Source organism: Podarcis bocagei, assembly GCF_964188305.1.
Source record: "Podarcis bocagei genome assembly, chromosome: 14".
Classification (NCBI taxonomy): domain Eukaryota; kingdom Metazoa; phylum Chordata; class Lepidosauria; order Squamata; family Lacertidae; genus Podarcis; species Podarcis bocagei.
The window spans coordinates 4,603,745-4,623,385 of record NC_138139.1 but is presented as its reverse complement, the minus strand read 5'-3'; positions in this window follow the sequence as shown (position 1 = coordinate 4,623,385).

The following is a 19,641-nucleotide window of genomic DNA, read 5'->3' as shown; positions in this document are numbered from 1 at the left end:
TTATTTTTAAAACATTTTACAGTCCATCTAGTTCAGCATTCCCCACCCTGACTGGCAGCAGCTCTCGAATTTCAGACAGGAGTCTCTTTCTCAGCCTTATCTAGAGATGCCAGGAACCTGGAAACTTCTTTATGCAAAGCAAATGCAGAACCACTGAGGTACGGTTCTTCTTTCTGGATGTGCTCCAGCCTAGGCTGGTATTGCTACATTAGCAATCACACTACCCACCACCAGAATCAGCAGAAGAGCTACACTTACTGCTTCTGGTCACCACCAGGTGGGGTGGAGAGTAGATGTGATGGAAGCAGAACATTGCATCCCCAGTCCTGAATGGGAACTTGGAAGTGCACTTGAGGGAGGGAGCACCAGGTGAGAGGAAATCATGTACACTCACCCATGGAGGAACAGTGTGCCTTCAGGGACAGAGGGAGCTGCCTTGAATTCCTGACACAGATCAGTGGTCCATCTAGCTGAATGGCAGCTCTACCAGCCATACCTCACTGGGCACCCTCCAGAAGCTTTTGTTTCTGACAAGGGCAGCCCCATGAACAAAGCACTGCAGTCATCCAGAAGTCTTTTAAGTGGGAGACTGAAAAGCAGAAGGAAAGCAACGAATGGCTTGGGATAATAATTTATAATGATGATGATGGTAACAACAACAACAACAACAACAACAACAACAACAACAACAACAACAACGATGATGATAATAATAATTTATTAATTTATTATTTATACCCCGCCCATCTGGCTGGGATGCAGGGATTACTGTGGACCAGTGGCTGGCAGATGGTACAGAGAACTTGGGAGGCGGCTGGCAGATGGCGGGGGTAGCTGGACCAAGGCAGCAGCAGCTCTTGGCTTGGGAAGAGGGCAGTTTGGAAAGCGAGATCAGAGGACACTCATTTTCCTGGGGATTAACACAAGGCTAGCAAAGCATCCTAGGAGGACCAAGTCAAGGATAATGCTCAGTATGGCATTCAGGCCTCAGCACAGAGCAGCAAAAAGGAGATGTCTTCGGATGTCTGCCAGAGGAATTTTTGTTTCCCATGTGGATTACTATGGGAAATCCATCTGCCATATGAATGTTTGACTAACTCAGTCTGTGTTTGTCATTCCCTCAAGATTGTCAATCACTCGCCGCAATTAAACACATCACATTGTTATCCTGCTCTTCATTTGAGGAGAACCTACCCGAGGCTGAAAGATTGTGACTGGCCCAAAGCCAACCCCTCCATCTGAGCGACTCCTCTGACTGAAAGCCTCTCCTTCCCTCATCACCCTTGCCTGGCTGAGCTGGGACCTGACCCCCAGCCTGTCTCTGACTGCGTTTCCCCTGTCCTTCCCAGAGTGCCCTTCAGCCTCCTCTGCAGGGTCAGTTCAAGGCAGTTTGAAGTCTCAGGTGTGGGCAAGATGGTGCCCAATAGAGGCAGGCAATTTGTCTGTTCTGCTTTCTCTCAGTTCCTCATTTTTGTTCTCTTCCATTCAGTTCTCTATATTTCTACATCCCTTTGTGATTATTATTATTTTTAATTCCTTGTGCAAATTCACCAGCATCTTAGAGAAAATTTCTCCTTATACATACATTCTTGTATGCAATACTGTACACATTTTTGCAAAGCAATCTTACCTAATACAATGCATTTTTGCATGCTATTTTTACAGATATAGGCATTTTAAGGCATTGCACCCCAGGATATGCATTTTTGTACATATTACTTGGCAGGAAAACTGCACTTCAAAATTCTGATATGTGTGAATTTTGAAGGCTGGGTGTGTTTCAGTTCATGTATAGTGTTGCAAAGTGTAAAGTTGGTAGGCTTGCTTTTCAAAGCAAACAGAATAGAAAATCTTCTCATACCTTGTGAGGTCTCCCACATTTCATGTTCAAAAGCCAACCATATGAACAGTTGAACACTGGCACACAGGCTCTGTCTACTCCTTGTTCCTCAAAACCTGCTCCCTGGGGCAGCTGCCTCACCCAGCCTCATGGTAGCGCCAGCCCTCAATGTCATCATTTTTCATCATTGTATTTTTATGCCACCTTTACATAGTAATAACCATGCTCAAGGCGGCTTACAGCATGAAAAAGATTACAAACATAACATAGCAAAAGTAGTCATAAATAAATAAAACATCAAAAAGTACACAAGCAAATTTATCATTTTTTGCATAAATCATAAGAACTAAAATAAAAAAATCAGTAACTGCAACAATTCCCCCCCCTAGCGAAAACCCCTAAACAAGACCCCAACCCAAGATTCTGTTCAGCAGCACTCAGCTTTTGTAGCTGGAGTCAGTCCGGGTCCCTCCTTCCCAGGCCAAGTGGAGAAAGGTCTATTAGCCAGGGAGCAGGCCTTCCAGGACTCACAGCCAAGATGGTCTCCTTGGGTGAATCTACACACAGGAAGAAACCTGCTATAAATAAGTCAGGAATCAAATTGTTATAAGAAAAGAAAAAAATGCTATGTAAAAATTGCATATAAATTTCTTTTGTCTGGCACTATTTGGCGTTGCATGTTTATAACGTATACAAAACATTGTTTTTGACTAATGTAGCTGTGTCTGCTTGCTCTGTAACTCAATCTCTGGCAGTTGCAGCCGTTTGGCTCAGGCATGACATGTAGGGAAACCCCTCAGAAATAGAGTTAAGCCTTCCTCTTACACACAGAATACAGAATCTTTTGGTGTGCAAGAGTGAAGCAGGCCTCCAAGTTTTATTTCAGAAAGAACTGTGTTCCAGGGGTTGGTCCCTTGCTGTGCAGGCTGAAGGTCCCAGGTGCAATCTCTGGCCTCTCCAGGTAGGGCCGGAAAGGACTCCTGCTTGCAATCCTGGAAAGCCACTGCCAGCTGTCAATGGACCAGTACTCTGACTCCATACAAGGTGCCTTCCTGTGCTCCTAAGAGAGTATTCTCTCTCTCTCTCTCTCTCTCTCTCTCTCTCTCTCTCTCTCTCTCTCTCTCTCTCACACACACACACACACACACACACACACACCCCTTTAGGCCAGTACAGTGGCACCTTGAGTTCCAAATGCCTCAGTTTACAAACGCTTCAGGTGACAAACTCCACTAACCTGGAAGAGTTACCTCGAGTTCATAACTTTCCCCCAGAATGAGAACGGAAATCATGTGCCGGTGATGCAGCGGCAGCAAGAGGCCCCAGTAGCAAAAGCATGCGTCTAGCTAAGAACAGCTTCAGGTTAAGAACGGACCTCTGGAACGAATTAAGTTCGTAACTAGAGGCACCACTGTAGACGGGTGATGGAGCGTCTGCATTCTGAAGGTCCCAGGTTCAATCCTTAGGAGCATCTCCTGTTAAAAAATGGATTGGGTAGCAGCAGGTGATGGAAGGGAGATAGACCAGTGGCCTGATTTGGTGAAAGCAGCTTTCTGTACTCCGAAGGACCTGAAGTTTAGGAAATCCAGTGCTAGAGAATTCAATGGGCTTTCTCGAAACAGGAAGGAAAAAAAACATTTTTCATATAGGAATAAAATATGTAGCATTATCAGGAGTAGCCCCCCCCCACCTGCACACACACACCCCAGCCAGCCTCATTATTGGCTGTAAGTTCCAAAAATCACAATGTGAACTAGCACATAATTATTATGTAAGATAACTGCAGACAATTATTCTGCCTCCCTTCCTCTTACAATGTTATAGAACTAATTACTTTCTCCTTGTGTAATGTTACTTAGGTAAATTGAACCATTGCAATAATTTAAATCTCATCCTTTTCACTTCCCTGGGTTCCCTTCTCTGCTCTGCAGTCCTGACTTGCGTTTCTGGAGAGGTGTGTGTGTGTGTGTGTGTATACACACACACACTGCACCAATTCCACTTTTATTTCCTCTTAATACTGAACTCAGGAGGCTGACTCCCAATTAGTTTTTTGGTAAAGACATTTTAATTGCATTTTATAATGCGTATAAAACAGAGAGTTATAACAATAGATGAAAATTAAAAGATAAAAAAACCCCTCTAAAATAGGCACGTAGACTGAGTACAGTTTCACGTGGGTTAAAATAACAAAGTCCACGTAATGAATATTGATGTTATCTGATTTTAAAGTGTAGTTCTAGATTTGCTAGGCTTGTGACAAAGGTTCTCTTGATGGCCCATTGTATATGTAAAAATGCCAGATTATATAAAAAGTGCCTGGAGGTTCTAGTCCTTGCTGAAATCTCAAATTACGCACAACTTTCTCCATTATCACAGAGTAGCAAGGCCAGCTAGTTTTGAATCGATTCCACATTCCAGGCCCCCTCGTTGCACAGAACTTTCTTTTCAGTGGCCTGATCCTCTTCCCCAGGAAAACATTTGCATCCAGGCACAAACTTGCTCCAACCTTGAGGACTTAAAGGAAACCACCCCCATCTTTGCGATCGCTTGTCATTGCTATGAATTAGCTTCCCCTGGCGTCATGATAATAGGTGACGGGACGCCTGAGAGCCGTCCTTCTCTGCAGTGTGTAACTCCTGCTTTGCTTCCATTATCCCTGCTGCGAGTGCTGTTACACCAGCAATTGTTTTGATGATGAATTACAGAACACGGTGCAAGCACTGAGCATTCAGAAGGGCATGGCATTTGAAACCATTCTGCGCTTGAAATACAGTAATTGAATACAACCGGCTCAATTTAATGTAGGCAAAAAAGCAGGGGAGGGAGTCACTTACCACTGTCATAGTGTTGCTTAGCTCTTGTTTCACCCAAATGTTCTGCCTTCCCCTGACCATTTTAAACTACTTTCAACCTAAGTATAAAGACAAAGAGGATGCTTCCCTAAGTAGGGACGCCCCATACTGCTGCAATAAAACTCTGATCCTCGACCTCTGCTACTTTGTGGCTCTACTTATCTGAGAGAAAGGCTTTAGGAGTAAGCCCAGAGGAAAAATCCATACCCACTGTCTTGCAGGCAGTGGTGTAGGAAGGGGGGGGCGGAGGGGGCAGGTCGCCCCGGGTGCCACTCTGGGAGGGGTGACAAGATAGCCCCTGCCTCCTCCCAGCTGTAGAGCGGCCGAGGGCGCGCAGCGTCTGTACGGGCTGCCTCTCGCACGGCGACTGTATGGGCTGCCGCACATGCGCAGTCCATACGGGATGCCGCTCATGCGGCAGCCTGTACAGTCATCGTGCTGCGCATGTGCGGCATTCCGTACGGAGCGTGCACCTGCAGGATGCCACACCTGCGCAGTCCGTATGGGCTGCGCCGCCCCGGGTGCTGGAGAGGGTTCCTCCGCCACTGCTTGCAGGACATATTTGGGAGAAGAAAATGCTCAGGAGTAAACCTACACCATGGGTAGGCAAACTAAGGTCCGCGGGCCAGATCAGGCCCAATTGCCTTCTGGATTCGGCCCACGGACAGTCCGGGAATCGCCGCATGGATCACAAGTTCTTTCCCTCTCCCTCGCTCCCTCCCCCTGACACGGCGGCGGCGGCACCTCCTCCCTCGCTCCTCCTGGCTTCTCCCCGCCCTGCCTAGAGGAGGAAGGGGCTGGGCTTTGTTGGTGCCAGCAGCAGCAGTGCTCAAGCATCTACCATTTTAAGCAGCCACTCTCCGGAGCCCTTTCATACGCCGCTCATCGTCCCTCCGCCACAGCAGCCGCCAGCCCCTGTCGTTCGCAAGACAGAGGTAAGCAGCCACCAGGGCTTGTGGTGCTCTTGAATCTTCTCCCCCCCCCAAAAAAAAATATAGTCTGCCCCCACAAGATCTGAGGGACAATGGACCAGCCCCCTGCTGAAAATGTTTGCTGACCGCTGCCCTATACCAATCTGGAGTGAAGTCCCTAAGATGGCTGGATGGCAACTCCTTCTGGCAACTCCTGCCACCAGGTTGCTGCCAAATATACTGCTTACAGACACTGACATTCTTGAGATCCAGGCACCTGCTAAAGCAGCGGTGCGGTGTATTCTCCCACCACCTAGGTCGGGCACGCAGGTTGTGCTCCCAGAGTGTGGGGTGTGGAGGGAGCCTGTTGCGCCCAGCCTGGCCAGGCACAGGAATGCAGCCTCAGTAGCATCCTAGCCTGAAGCTGCCCAGTGAGGAGAGGGGCAGCAGCGCTGCTGTGACTCTCATCCTTCTCTCTGCCCCCCAGGTCAGAACTGACCTGGGAGCGGAGCTGGGCTGTGCACAAGGGATCTTGGAGCTCCCTCAGCACACAGCCCTGTTGAGAGGCGGTCTGTGGGGGGACGCCTGGTTGCACCCCCTCCCAAAAATGTGCTCAGTGCCGTGGCCCCCACTGCACCCCCCATGCTACACCCCTACATATAAGAAAAAATTCCTTCCTGTAGCACCTTAAAGACCAACTAAGTGTGTATCTGAAGAAGTGTGCATGCACACGAAAGCTTATACCAAGAACTAACTTAGTTGGTCTTTAAGGTGCTACAGGAAGGTTTTTTGTTTTTTTTTTGACTATGGCAGACCAACACGGCTACCTATCTGTAACCCTACATATAAGGTTAGATTACTGCAATGCATTATATGTAGGGTTGACTTTGAAGATGGTTTGGAAACTTCAGCTAGTGCAGAATTCAATGGCCAGGTTGTTCCATAGGGCAAGATGGTTTGAGCATATTACACCAATCCTGGTCAGACTGCATTGGCTACCAATTAGTTTCTGGGCCCAATTCAAGGTGCTAGTTTTGACTTATAATGCCTTAAATGGCTTAGGACCACATTATCTCAAGGACTGCCTCTCCCCATATGAACCTGGACCCTGAGATCATCTTCTGAGGTCCTCCCTCATGTGCCTCCTCCATGAGCAGTCCAGAGGGTGGCAACATGAGAACAGGGCCTTTTCTGCAGTGGCATCTCGTTTGTGGAATGTTCTCTCCAGGGAGATTTGGCTGGCCCCTTCATTATACATCTTTAGGCACCAGGCAAAAACGTTCCTCTTTAACCAGGCCTTTGGATGATTGACATCGAATGCCCTTTTAAAATGTGTTGGGGAGGGAGGGTTATTGGGCTGTTTTTCTTTTTATTATGTCTTTTGTGTTTTTATATTGTGATTTTATGTTGTAGCAGTCCTGAGACCTGCAGGTATATGGCAATATACAAATTTAATAAATATTAATAATAAAACTGCTGCATGCAACCCAATCTCTGAGCAGCAAAAAACTACAGGGGTGCTTGCGCTTCCCCGGGAATCTTTTCCTTAGAATGAAGGTCAACAGAGACTGTTGCATCTTTAGGATATATGGTTTGATTTACCCCTATATACAACCTGAGCTCACAGCATTAACACTCCAACAGATCTTGCTTCCTCATTAGGTGTCCAGGGAAGCCCCAAGCCACAGCTCTTGGGTCCAGCACAGAGCTGACATGCTCCTGTTTTTCCAGCTTCCTGCACCAGCCAAACTCACTCTCACGCAACTCCTGCCTGGCCTATTCCCCACCCCCCCTAGGATGATGTGGCATCCAGCCAGGTAAGGGGGGTGAGGTGGAGAAAATTGCCTACCCACTTCCTGGAGAGGACCATTGCTATGGCAACCTAGCTCACTCTTTGAGATGCTGATGAGAGCACGTAATAGGCCAGGTAAGACCATTAGCTTGACAAAGGAACTAGACTGGTCTGTTCACCAGATTTCCTCTTGTAGATTCTAAACTCACTGCCACAGGATCACAGTTATCATGCAGACTGACTCCACAAATCCATAACAATACTAACGTGCTCAGACTTTTGGCGGTGCTTAGTTCCAGAAATCAGGGTTATGGTTTCATGCTGCCCAGATCATTGCTGTAGATTTTATTGAGGTGTTAAGCTGTTTGCAGTTTCTGCATTGGTGTGTACACTGCCTTGTGATACCATATGAAAGGCTGTACAGAAATGTTTAAATAAATGAAAAAGCCTTCCATGTGCATCTAGGATTTCCCCAGGGACAAAAGTAGGAATGAGAATATGCCCTCAGCCACATTCTGGAGACAGGGAGAGGCAGGGAACAAAGGATTCCAGAGCACACAGGAAAGCAGCAGAAGCTTCTTCATCCCTTTCCCACCACATGTGGCTCACAGAAGGAAACCCACAATTACATTGCCTTGGACGAGATGAGCCTTTGGGTCCCTTCCAGGTCTACAGTTCTATAATTCTATGAACCTTAAGAGTGATGGAAACCAGCATTTTAAACTGCCTCTGCTCAATATCCCTATTTACATAACTCTTACCAAGCTTATTGTCGGCTTGCACCTGAGAAGGAAAAGTTTAGGAGTTCAATGCTTGGCAAGTAAGAGTCGTCAGCAAATGTAACAAGGTATTCTGGGTGTGAACCACACTTCACAGGTACTGCAAAGTTGGGAGCACTTATTATAATAGTGAGCGTGATCCATTATCATCAACACCACCCACATGTGACAAACTAGAATAGTAAGGCATGGTGCTACCCAATTAAAATTGCCAGGCTGTACTTCCATAATGCACAAGAAAAAACTGTATGTATGTATGTATGTATGTATGTATGTATGTATGTATGTGTGTAATTAAAAAGGCTACCTTTCCCATATTAAATGTTGCAAATGCCCATTCAAAAGGAGGCAATTTAAAAAGGCCTGTGTCCACAAACTTTCCATTATTTTCAGTGGGAGACCCAGATGCACTGCTCTCCTTATAACTTCTGTGTTTCCCATCCAATTGATATTCTATTTTATCGCCCCCCCCCCTATAAACATTTAAGAACTTATGGTTTTTAAACAGATTGGAAGGTAGGTACCCATTTTATAAGCAACTAAAAAGTGCACACAGACACAGCCTAACTGCTCTCTCTCTTCCTCTCTCCTTGCAACCCAAGGGACCTTTATGTTCTATTTATTTGGTTGTCATAGATCAGGGATGGAGAACCTACATCCCTGCAGGTGTTTTTGGTCTTGAACACTCAGAAGCCGCAGTCACGTTGGGGAATGAGGGGATGGAGAGGCTTTCATGTTTGTTTGCAACAGATTAGCACAGAAGAAGTCAGAGAGTGAGGGACATAAACATAGGCCAGAGCCTTCTTTGCTTTTTGTGGATGGGGGTTCCTACTTCAAGCTAGCAGTTTAAATAGAAACATTTCTTTGCATGATGATTTGCTTTTCTAATTCAAAGCTAAAGTTTGTATTTCAGCTGCCTGAAGATCTTTAGTCAAAGCTCATTGGGCTGTACTGTGCTAGTCCTACCCCATGCAATTCATGATCCTACAGTAGTCATGTCTGTTAACTTCAGTGTGTCTGTCTCTGCTTTGAATAAGACAAGCATTGGATACCACACAATGTATTTGAGTTGAACCTGCGTAGCTGGTTAAGTAAGCACCTCTGAGTTCAATGAAGAAGAAGAGTTTGGATTTGATATCTGGCTTTATCACTACCTGAAGGAGTCTCAAAGCGGCTAACAATCTCTTTTCCCTTCGTCCCCCACAACAAACACACTGTGAGGTGAGTGAGGCTGAGAGACTTCAGAGAAGTGTGACTAGCCCAAGGTCACCCAGCAGCTGCATGTGGAGGAGCGGGGAAGTGAACCCGGTTCACCAGATTACGAGTCCACCACTCTTAACCACCACACCACACAATGAAGCTGAGTCCCAGGAAACTTCACACAGGATTGCTGCTATGCTGATCCTAATGCATTGTGTTATGGACCGCCGCTCTTTGGGGGAGGGACAACAGAACAACACAACTGCCTGCTTCTGGACTCCCCTTGGAGGTACCACAATGACCTCCTTCACTTCAAAAATTTACCACTGCACCACTTTGGGTATCCCACAAAATCTGGAGCATCATAGGTCCCTTGCCTCTGTGCTAACCTTTCTGCGACCTGTACAACCTTTTAATAGTACAATTTTAACAGTAATAGAAACAAACAATTGTTTTTAAGTTGAACTGATTTATTTGAATTGCTTTTTATTTTTGCATATGAAATGAATGCAATGAATGGGGCCTGTTAGCTTCCTTTTTGATTCATTAGAAAAACGAGCACATTCATCTTTTCCTGAGTACTGTTAAGTCCCCAGCTGGAATTGATGGACAGATGCTAATTCTGAGACCTCCTCCAGGCTATGCAACAAAGTTGCATGACTTGTGTTCCAGTCTCACCTGAACTGAACTCCCTAGTGGTTTCAGCCTCAGTCCCACCTGCTGTTGAGGGATAATAATACTGTTCTACCTAACAGAGTTGTTGTAAGGATTACAGATAATAATTTTGAAGTGCTTTGCATCCTATAACAAATGCTGGTAGAAGAAACTTCAGTTGGAAATTGTACAAGGGAACAATAAAAATGTCAACAATAATAATTATCCTTTTAAAGACACATACAACAAGTCCCAAGGTGAATTACAGTATGAAATTTGGGGAGCTTAATTCTTGGCTAATAAGATTCATCTGCCTACAAGCAGAATGTCAAGCACAAACCACTGTCTTGTGCGGAGTGAAACTTGCCTCTAACCATGGTTTGTTCCGCTTGGTTTGCTTCATTGCAGAACAACAAGATGCCATTTGGGTTGGAATCTGTCTCACGTAATGAGTAGCTGGGATTTTAATCTTTTACCAGACACTGTGTTTGAAATCTGAAGGCCCTTTGTTGTTGCTCAGAAGTCTCCTACAAAAGCAGAGATGGGTAACTAAGACCCACTAAGTCTCTTCATCTGGGAAGAGACCTTTTCCTGCCCCATTCAGCAGCTGTGCAGTTCCCTGATAGAAGGGGGAAGGCTGTAGTTGAGGGATAAAGCACCTGCTTTGCATGCAGAAAGTTGCCAGGTTCAATCCCTGGCGTCTCCAACTAGAACTGGGAAAAACCTCTCTGTTTGAGACCCTGGAAAAGGCAGCTGCCAGTTTCTATTGACCATTCTGAGTCAGGTAAATCAGTGGTCGGACTCTTTCTAAAACAGCTTCCTTATGTTCCCAGAGTTATTGCACCAAACTCTGTAGCTGGTTGCCAGTAATAGCCACAGAAGGCCCCAAGAACCAATATCTGTGCCATCCTGGTTTAATTCCATAAGCAAATCTTGCATAAAGTTGTTTTCATGTGAAGGCACATTGGTGTAACAAACAAACTTGCCATGGATATTTTTGCTTGGATGCTTCTGGTCTTCGCAGATTCGAGGTGTGCGACAGTCTTGAGAAAGATGAACATAAGCCCCTGTTTACCATATACAGTCCTGATTGCCCCCCATAAATCAAATGACTGTTCTATCCCTATGTTTGTTTGTTTTTCAAACCTTTGGGAATACTTTGTTAAAATGCCAAACTGAGCTGCTGTTAACTGTAGCCATGCTTCAAGGTCCACCCCTGGTTTCTCAGCAGTGTGATCTCTGCCTTGTGAGTGGAGGGATCTCGTCTCTAGTACCCACCAGTTTGTTCAGAGCAGTGTTGGGATGACAGTGGAGTTCATAAAGTTCTTATAATGTCTATGGTTCTGCCTATGCGGGCTCTGGTCACATTCACACGATACATTAAAAGCACTCAGTACCACTTTAAACAGTCATGGCTTCCCCCAAAGAATTCTGGGAGCTGTAGTTTGTTAAGGGTGCTGAGAGTTAGGAGACCCCTATCCCCCCCATTCCCCTCCCCCCCCCCCCCCCGAGCTGCAATTCGCAGAGTGGTTTAACAATCAATTGCTCTCCACAGGGAATTCTAGAACTGTAGCTCTGGGGGAGGGGGAATGGGGTCTCCTAACAACTCTCAGCATCCTTACCAAACTATAGCTCCCAGAATGCCTTCGGAAAAACCATGACTGTTTAAATTGGTAACATAGTGCTTTAAATGCATGGTGTCAACTTTGCCTAGGAGAGCAGCAACTCATCCCCAATATCAGTGGTGGTTGTGGCTGGGTTGCCCTTGATAAAACTTGCCTGCCCCACCTGAAACACACTGCTTTTGCCCCAGAAAGGAATATATATATATATACACACACGTATTCACTGGTGGCAGATCAATCACCAATCTCTGGCATAATGTGTAATTTGAGAGTGCTCAGCTTTCCCTGGATTGAGCCCAAGATATCTCTTTTCTGGCCTCAAACTGGAATTTGGTGTTATCTTAATGTTCTGCCTGAGATTTATGAATAGAGGATGGAGAAAGGACACGATCATTTCCCCTATCATAACCACCTGGCAGAGAGCCATATAAAAAACATGACGTTTCCCCCATTCTTTATTGCCTGGCAAATGCTGTCAAGGGAAGGTCATCTGATTCCTCACCCATCAATACAGGAAGGTGATAAATGTGTCACATCACATTCTGTGCCGCTGTCTTCACCCTTGGGAAAGTGGCGGCAGGGGAGGGGGGAGATAATGCTTTATGTCGATGTACATTGATTTTCTTTTATAATTGCTAAAAAAACTGAAATGTGGAGGACTGCTACTCCTTGATGCCATCAAGGGATGACAGCTTAGACTGCCGGTGCAGCATGGTGGTGAGAGCGTAAGACCAGGACCTGGGAGAGATGAGGGTTCAAATCCCCTCACTTGGCCATGAAGCTCACTGGGCGACCTTTAGGCCAGTCACGGCATCTCAGCCTCAACTACCTGACAGAGTTATTGTAGGGATTGATGGAGGAAGAGGGGTTGAACAATGAATGCGACCTTAAGCACACTGGAGGAAAAGGTGGGATATAAATGCAATAAATATAATAAAATATATAGAGATCGTCTGATGCTCAAATGACCCAGGCCCAGCTTACAATGCATTTGGACCAGTGTGATTGCAGCCCCCCCCCCATGTGTTACCGGGTGTCAGGGCTGGAGTCAGAAGCAGGTCAGCACAAAGAAGCAACTGGCTGAGTTTTACAGCAGGGCTTGTACTCATGGACTGGAGGCCTCACCTCCTGAGTGCTGCCTCCTGGCCAGTGCCATCCGGGCTTCATCAGGGTACTGGGGTTTACTGCTGTGGGGATCCCATCTCAAGGCCTTCTGGATCCCTGAAGGCATCTGTGGACCAGCCACCTGAGGTTCAGGGGAGGAGAGGGAGACTCCAGTGCCCATGGACTCACATGGGGTGAGCCAGGCCATGGCTCCATCTCCTCCTCAGAGCTGCAGTGGCCCAAAGAGTCTGCTTCCAATAAGTCTTGGTCTGAGGCTCTGACAGAAGATGCTTTTCCTCTGGATGTTGGCCAAAATGGACTGCCTCTCCCCATAGGAACCAACCTGGATCCTGCAACCACCATCCAAGGTCCTTCTTCAAGTGTGTCCTCCATGGGAGGTCTGGAGGGTGACAAGATGAGAACAGGCCTTTTCAGTGGTGGCTCCCCATTTGTGGTATGCTTTCTTTGAGGAGGCTTTCCTGGTGCCATTGTTATGTATCTTCAGGTGGCAGGCAAAAACATTCCTTTTTAAACCAATAAAAATTTTATTTAAAAAAAAAATGTGTGTGTTGTGTTGTCATAAAAAATTGAAAAACCAATAAAAATTTTATATAAAAAAAAACATTCCTTTTTAACCAGGCCTTTTAACTATTTATGGCCTTTCTGAGTGGGTGAGATGTTTTAATGTAATTCCCTGCACGTCCTCTGGTCTTAATGTATTTATACTTTTCTGTAAGTTGTTCATAAGTTGCTTTGAGTTGCCACTGTTTAAAAAGTGACTAATAAATGTAATAAATAATAAAAATAAATGTGCGTCTATATATGCAAAAGGATGCGGGTGGTGCTATGGTCTAAACCACAGAGCCTAGGGCTTGCCAATCAGAAGGTTGGCGGTTCGAATCCCTGTGACTGGGTGAGCTCTTGTTGCTCGGTCCCTGCTCCTGCCAACCTAGCAGTTCGAAAGCACCCCAAAAAGTGCAAGCAGATAAATAGGTACCGCTCCTGCAGGAAGGTAAATGGCGTTTCCGTGCGCTGCTCTGGTTTGCCAGAGGAGGCTTAGTCATGCTGGCCACACGACTCGGAAGCTGTACGCCGGCTCCCTCGGCCAGTAAAGCAAGATGAGCGCCGCAACCCCAGAGTCGGTCATGACTGGACCTAATGGTCAGGGGTCCCTTTACCTTATATATGCAAATGAACATAATATAGTGTGGTGCAAATTGTGCAATTGGCCTGTGCTCTGAGCCTCTTAAGGTCCTAGTAGCTCTCCTTGGAAGCCATAAACCCACAGCTGTAAAACATAACCTAAGCCAATTTACTGACCACGGGTGTCCTTCTTGAGTAGGGGCACTTTGCTCCTTCTCCCTTGGCGACATTTGCATATGGACATTTGTTCCATGAAACTGCAAGACTGAGAAGAGATGGAACATTGCATTTGACTCTCCAAACTCCCTTGCAAGAGCACCACAACTGACGCTCATATTTAATTCATATCTAAAGCCTCCATTCGCTGCATACATTTTAAAAAAGCGCTCGTGGCATTTCCAGTCTGTTGCATCCTTGGTTCAGGAGGTCAGCACTGCGAAAAGCAGCTGTGCCCAGGATGGTAGAGCTTTAGTCAGGGTACAGCTGGCATTTGTTTGGAGTGGCACAGAAACACTATCCTACGGTTGGATGTACAGGGATGACCAGAGATATTTTGGTGCTGTAGCTGTTAAGATCCAAAGGATTCTCTCTATAGTCAGAGGGCAGATAATCAGACATCTTCTTTGTCTCTGCAGCCTTTTCTCTGAAAGCATCCTCAAACAGCTTCACCCATTGCTTTGGGTGAGAAAAACAATTTAATTTGGTAATGTGATGGTCTCATTGATAGCAACTGTGAGTAAGGCTTATGGTCCCTGGGTTTTTTGTGCAGGTGATCTCACCAAGCCAGGGATCACACAGCAAACAGGTTTGTGGCACAGTTCTGTGCAACAAATCAGATTGCAATGTTATGTAATGACATCAATGAGGGCAGGTGAAGTCAACTCCAGGTAATTTACCTGGAGAGCTGAATCTTTTTGAAAAGGAGAGCTTGAAAAATTATCAAAAAGATTGTAGGTTTTTGACAGTGCTTAAATACGTTTGTGTAATTTCAGTTCAGCCTGAACAAAAAACAATAGAAGTTGTTATGGCTCAGTCTCATTATTGGAGTGGGATTTTGTCACGATGACTAACTTCTGCTTCTTCCTGGGGCAAGCCAGCCTTTCCACCTCTCCCTTTGCTTAGATGCTGCTCTCAGGTCTTGGATGTCATCCTGCAGAGTTTCTCCAGCAGCAGCAACAGCAACAACAGCTGCCTCCTTGGCAGGCTCTCCAGGCAGTTGCCTTTGCCATGCTGGAGTTGCCCTGGGGTCTGCTGCATGGCTGTCTCACTGATGGCTTTGCACCGTCTGTCTGCACCCCATTTTCCACTGCTCATCTTTACATCACGCATTTGCAGTCAACCTGAAGGGTGCAGGTCCTCATTTGGAAAACTGCAGAAAAGAACCACGGTTCTAATTATGTGTTATCTGAGCCATCAAATTGGCAAGATCCGAACCATCCTGGTGCAGGGATGGCTCACTTAGGGTTGACAGCTGGTTTTAACAGGACAAGTACAGGGAATGTCAAGATACCCCCATAACAAACAAGTGACCCAGAGAGCTCTGTCATGAAACCTGCAAGCCTGAGGCCCTCAACTCCTGATTTAGCTATTTGCTGTGTCAAAGGAGAGAAAAAAAGTTGGTCTTCTCCCTTGAAAACAGCAGTACCATTAACAATGCAATTTGTGAGTGGAACACATTGTTACACCTTGAATTGTTCTTGTTGAGTTATACTGAGTCAGATCATCAATCTATATAGCTCAGTACTGTCTACACTGACTGGCAGGTGCTCTCCAGGGTTTCTGGCAGGGAGTTTCTCCTAGCCCTACTCAAAGATGATGTAGGACACCCTTTCTTAATGTTTAGTCCCCAGATGTTGTTGAACCACAGCTCCCATCATCATCAAGCACTGGTCCTGCTTGCTAGGGATGATGGGAGTTATAGTGGAACAACATCTGAAGAACCAAGGTTGAGAAATGCTTCTGCAGGGGATTGAACCTGGGACCTCTTTGCAGGCAGCGAAGATTCTCTAACCACTGACCCGCACATCTTTCCCATGTAGATGTGTTCTTTAGAAGGGGGCGGCTACATGGAGCATCCATGTTCAGATGCAGGTTTGCTGCTGAATACTGGTTGCTGGGGAGGCTAATGGTGTGAGCATGGAGGACTGATCTTTCGGGCTTTGCAATGGGCTTCTCAAAGGCATCCAGGTGCCCACAGTGGCACAGAGTGCTAGCCTAGCAGAGCTCTTTTTACATTGCCCATTGGCTTCCCAGGGTCAACCATGGTTTCCCTCTGTCAAAGAGGCAGCCATAGAGCCTTGGCATCAATCCATCTGCTCAAAATCCATGGCTTGTTCAGGCTCCCTCTGTGGGTTCATTATCTATCTGAATAGTTCTCCGCTCCCTTTTCACTACTCCATCCTCTCCACCCAGCCAGGAGCACTAAATTAGAACTAGTTTCCTGCTACTGAGTGACAGCGCTAAATAGTTTAGAGGTTAAAAAGCCACTGCAAAATAATTGGAGGTGCTGTAGGCTGAAAGCCAAACTGGGGCCAGTTCAGCCTTGGAGCCCCCACCTCCACCCCCTACCCCCACCAACTCCCTGCCTTTCTCTAGACTATCATTGTGGGTTATTCTTAGATAATCCTCTTTTGGTTTGGAGGCTTGCAGACAATGGTCTGGGGGCCATTACTAATCACAATACATTTGGAGAGTGGAATTAAAAATAGACTAAGGGTGAAGGGAAATGGCTTTCTCTTGCCCCCCCCATCTCCATAAGCTACAGTTGTGCCAACATGATCATGTACAGGCCTTTTAAAAATTGATCTGCTCTTCATTTCATTTTATTGTTCATTTCCTTGAATCATGAACTGGAAATTACTCCAAAAAGGTCTTCCTGTAGGGATGATGGATCACTGGGTTCAGACCTGGAACCTGGGGTCTCCTTGGAGGAGGAGCAGACACACCCACCCAGAAGATTTCTGCTCAACCAGTGACTCTGAGTGAGCTATCAAATCCAGACATCCCTGTCTTACGACCAGAGGTTTCCATACCACTTGCCTGGTTCCTGGCTGGCTGCCATCAACACCATCCCTGCCCTGGGCCACAAGAACAGAGGAGATGGTGAGCTGGCAAGGAACTTCAGAACTGCTGGTGGGGTGAGGGCCTAGCTGAGAGCCAGGAAAGGAATGGAGCCTCCAAATTACTCCTATACAGTCGTATGTTCGGATTCCAAAAATAGTTCGCAAACCGGAACAGTCACTTCCTGGTTTGTGGCATTCGGGACCCAAAACGTTCAACTCACAAGGCATCCGTCAACCAAGATATAAGCTTTCAGTCTGAGGTGCCGTGGAAGTCTAAGCATCAATGCAAAGCCTTTGGTGAGAACAGCTAATGAGTCATTAGCCTGGCAGAGGGTCCTTTGCTGCTCTTCATGTGGTATAGAGCATGCCTTCCAGAAAGGAAAAGCTATCATGTGGAAAGCAGGTTGCTGTTGCTAGCATTACCCAAATTACACTTGCCCTCCACCCTCAGCTATGGAGAATTGTCTCCTGGCACCTTCATTAATTTGCTTCACCTTGCTAGCTTTGTTTCTTGGAAGAGGATTAACAGACTCTGAGTATATCTGTGCTGCAGACTTAAACTAGTTGAAGCAATGCTCTCTCTTTCCAAGGAAGCCAGGGAATTGTAGTTTTGTGGTGGGGCAGGGGAAAGTGCAAAGCTAGGGGATAACCTTAGTCCTCCATGCAAACTACAGTCCTCACAATTCTTTAAGGTGAGTCACAGCAGTGAAAAACTGTATTCCACTAGAGCAAGGTGTAGGCACACCCTCTGAATTAGGAATTTGTGTTGTTTTGGGTGGTTCATTTTTACTATCATACTGGATACTGAGTTGTAGCAGTGACCACTTTGTAGTGATGATCAGAATTTAAAATTATCCACCAGCAACACTAGAGCTTTCCAAAAGAACTTGCTAATTTTTATTTTCATTTTTAACAAAAGAAAAAAGAAAGGAAAAATAGAGAAAGTGGGGAAGTGAAACAAACTGGGGAAGACTCATCACCTAACATTAAAAACCACAGTAACCATCAATACATCCATCACAACTGAAACGTATAAACAGTTTGTCCATTTCTGGTTGCCATTGCTCAAAAAGAATGTTGTAGAAGTGGAAAAGATTGAGGAAAGGGCAACCAAAATGATCAAGGTGTTGAACTCCCCTGTGAGGAAAGCTTGCAATATTCGTGGGTTTTTAGTTAAGAAAAGGGTGTGTAAGCAGGGAATATGATAGAGGCCCATAAATCTATGCATGGTGTGGAGAATATAACTCAGGGCAAATCCCTGAAGCTGAATGTTGGAAGATTCAAGGCAGACAAAAGGAAGTTCTTCACACAACACAGAGCTAAACTGTGGCGTTCACTCCCCACAAGATGTAGCAATGGCTACAATTTTGATGGCTTTGAAAGGGCAGTTTAACAGTGGAATGGACTCCCTCAGAAGGTGGTGGAGTCTTCTTCATTGCAGGTTTTTAAACAAGCCGGATGGTCATCTGATAGGGATTCTTTAGCTTTGGTTCCTGCATTGCAAGGGACCTTGCAAGGGTCTCTTCCAACTCTACAGTTCTATGAAAAGAGAACTAAACAAATTCATGTCAATACCTCTGTATACCAGTTCCTGAAACTCACAAGTGGGGAGAGGGTGGTTTCACTGAGGTCCTGCTTTCAGGCTTCTCGGAGGCATCTTGTTGACTATTCTGAGAACAGGATATTGGACTAGATGAGCCGCTGGCCTGATCCACTGGCTCTTCTAATATTCCTGCATTCGTAATTATGTGCTTTTGCTAATATATATTTATTTCAAAGAACAAACACGACCTCAACCTTTAAATCAGTAGAATGCAAGCTCTTGCAGAACAGTTCTATGTACAGCAGAGGAGGGTCTTCAGCAATTCAGTCTGGTGAGAGGGGCTACTATGAATGGGCTAGAACGAGAATACATATGTTAAGAGCCTGTTTCTGTTTTCCACAGTGAAGTGCTGGTGAGCACCATGCGCAGCGCACCCTCGATCTTGTAATAACTGCAAAACCCACAGACTTTCTTAAGTCTCTTCAACTTCAGCTGGGATTATACACTATCAGATTGGACGTGGATAATATTTTTCCAGCATCTTCCTTTGTAAAAGCTGTGACATTTTGCTAGGGTGCTTTTGATTTATTTTGCCATCTGTTGAGAACAGTCTGTTATCAATAGAGATGGTTCCTGATTCCTTTCACATCACTGAGGTTTGGCAAGCAGTCAATAACCTTGAAGATGAGGTGGGAACGATATCTTCAGCATATCAATTAACCTTCTGCAAGTTGCTTAGGTGATTGGATCTAAATGAAATCTACTCCAATCCCAGGGCTTTTCCAGCTTTCCCCTGTAAGAAATGGTGGGCGACAGGCTCAGTTGCGGAACATCTGCGCTGCACTCAGAAGGTCCCAGGTACGATCTCTGGGTGGGGAAAGGAAAGACCCTGGAGAGCCTCTGTCAGTCAGTGTCAGTCCTGGGCTACTGGATGGACCAATGGCCTGACCCAGGATAAAGAAAATCCCTACATTCTGCGCAGCAAAGTTGGGTAAGGGGCTGGACGTATCGGAGTACCAGCCTCCCATCAGTACACAAACAGATACACATTTTATATCTTGAAAGAAAAGCATTTTTTGTACTGTTTGCTGCTCCCCACTCTCCTGAGCAGTGAGAAGTTCCAGAGACAGCAT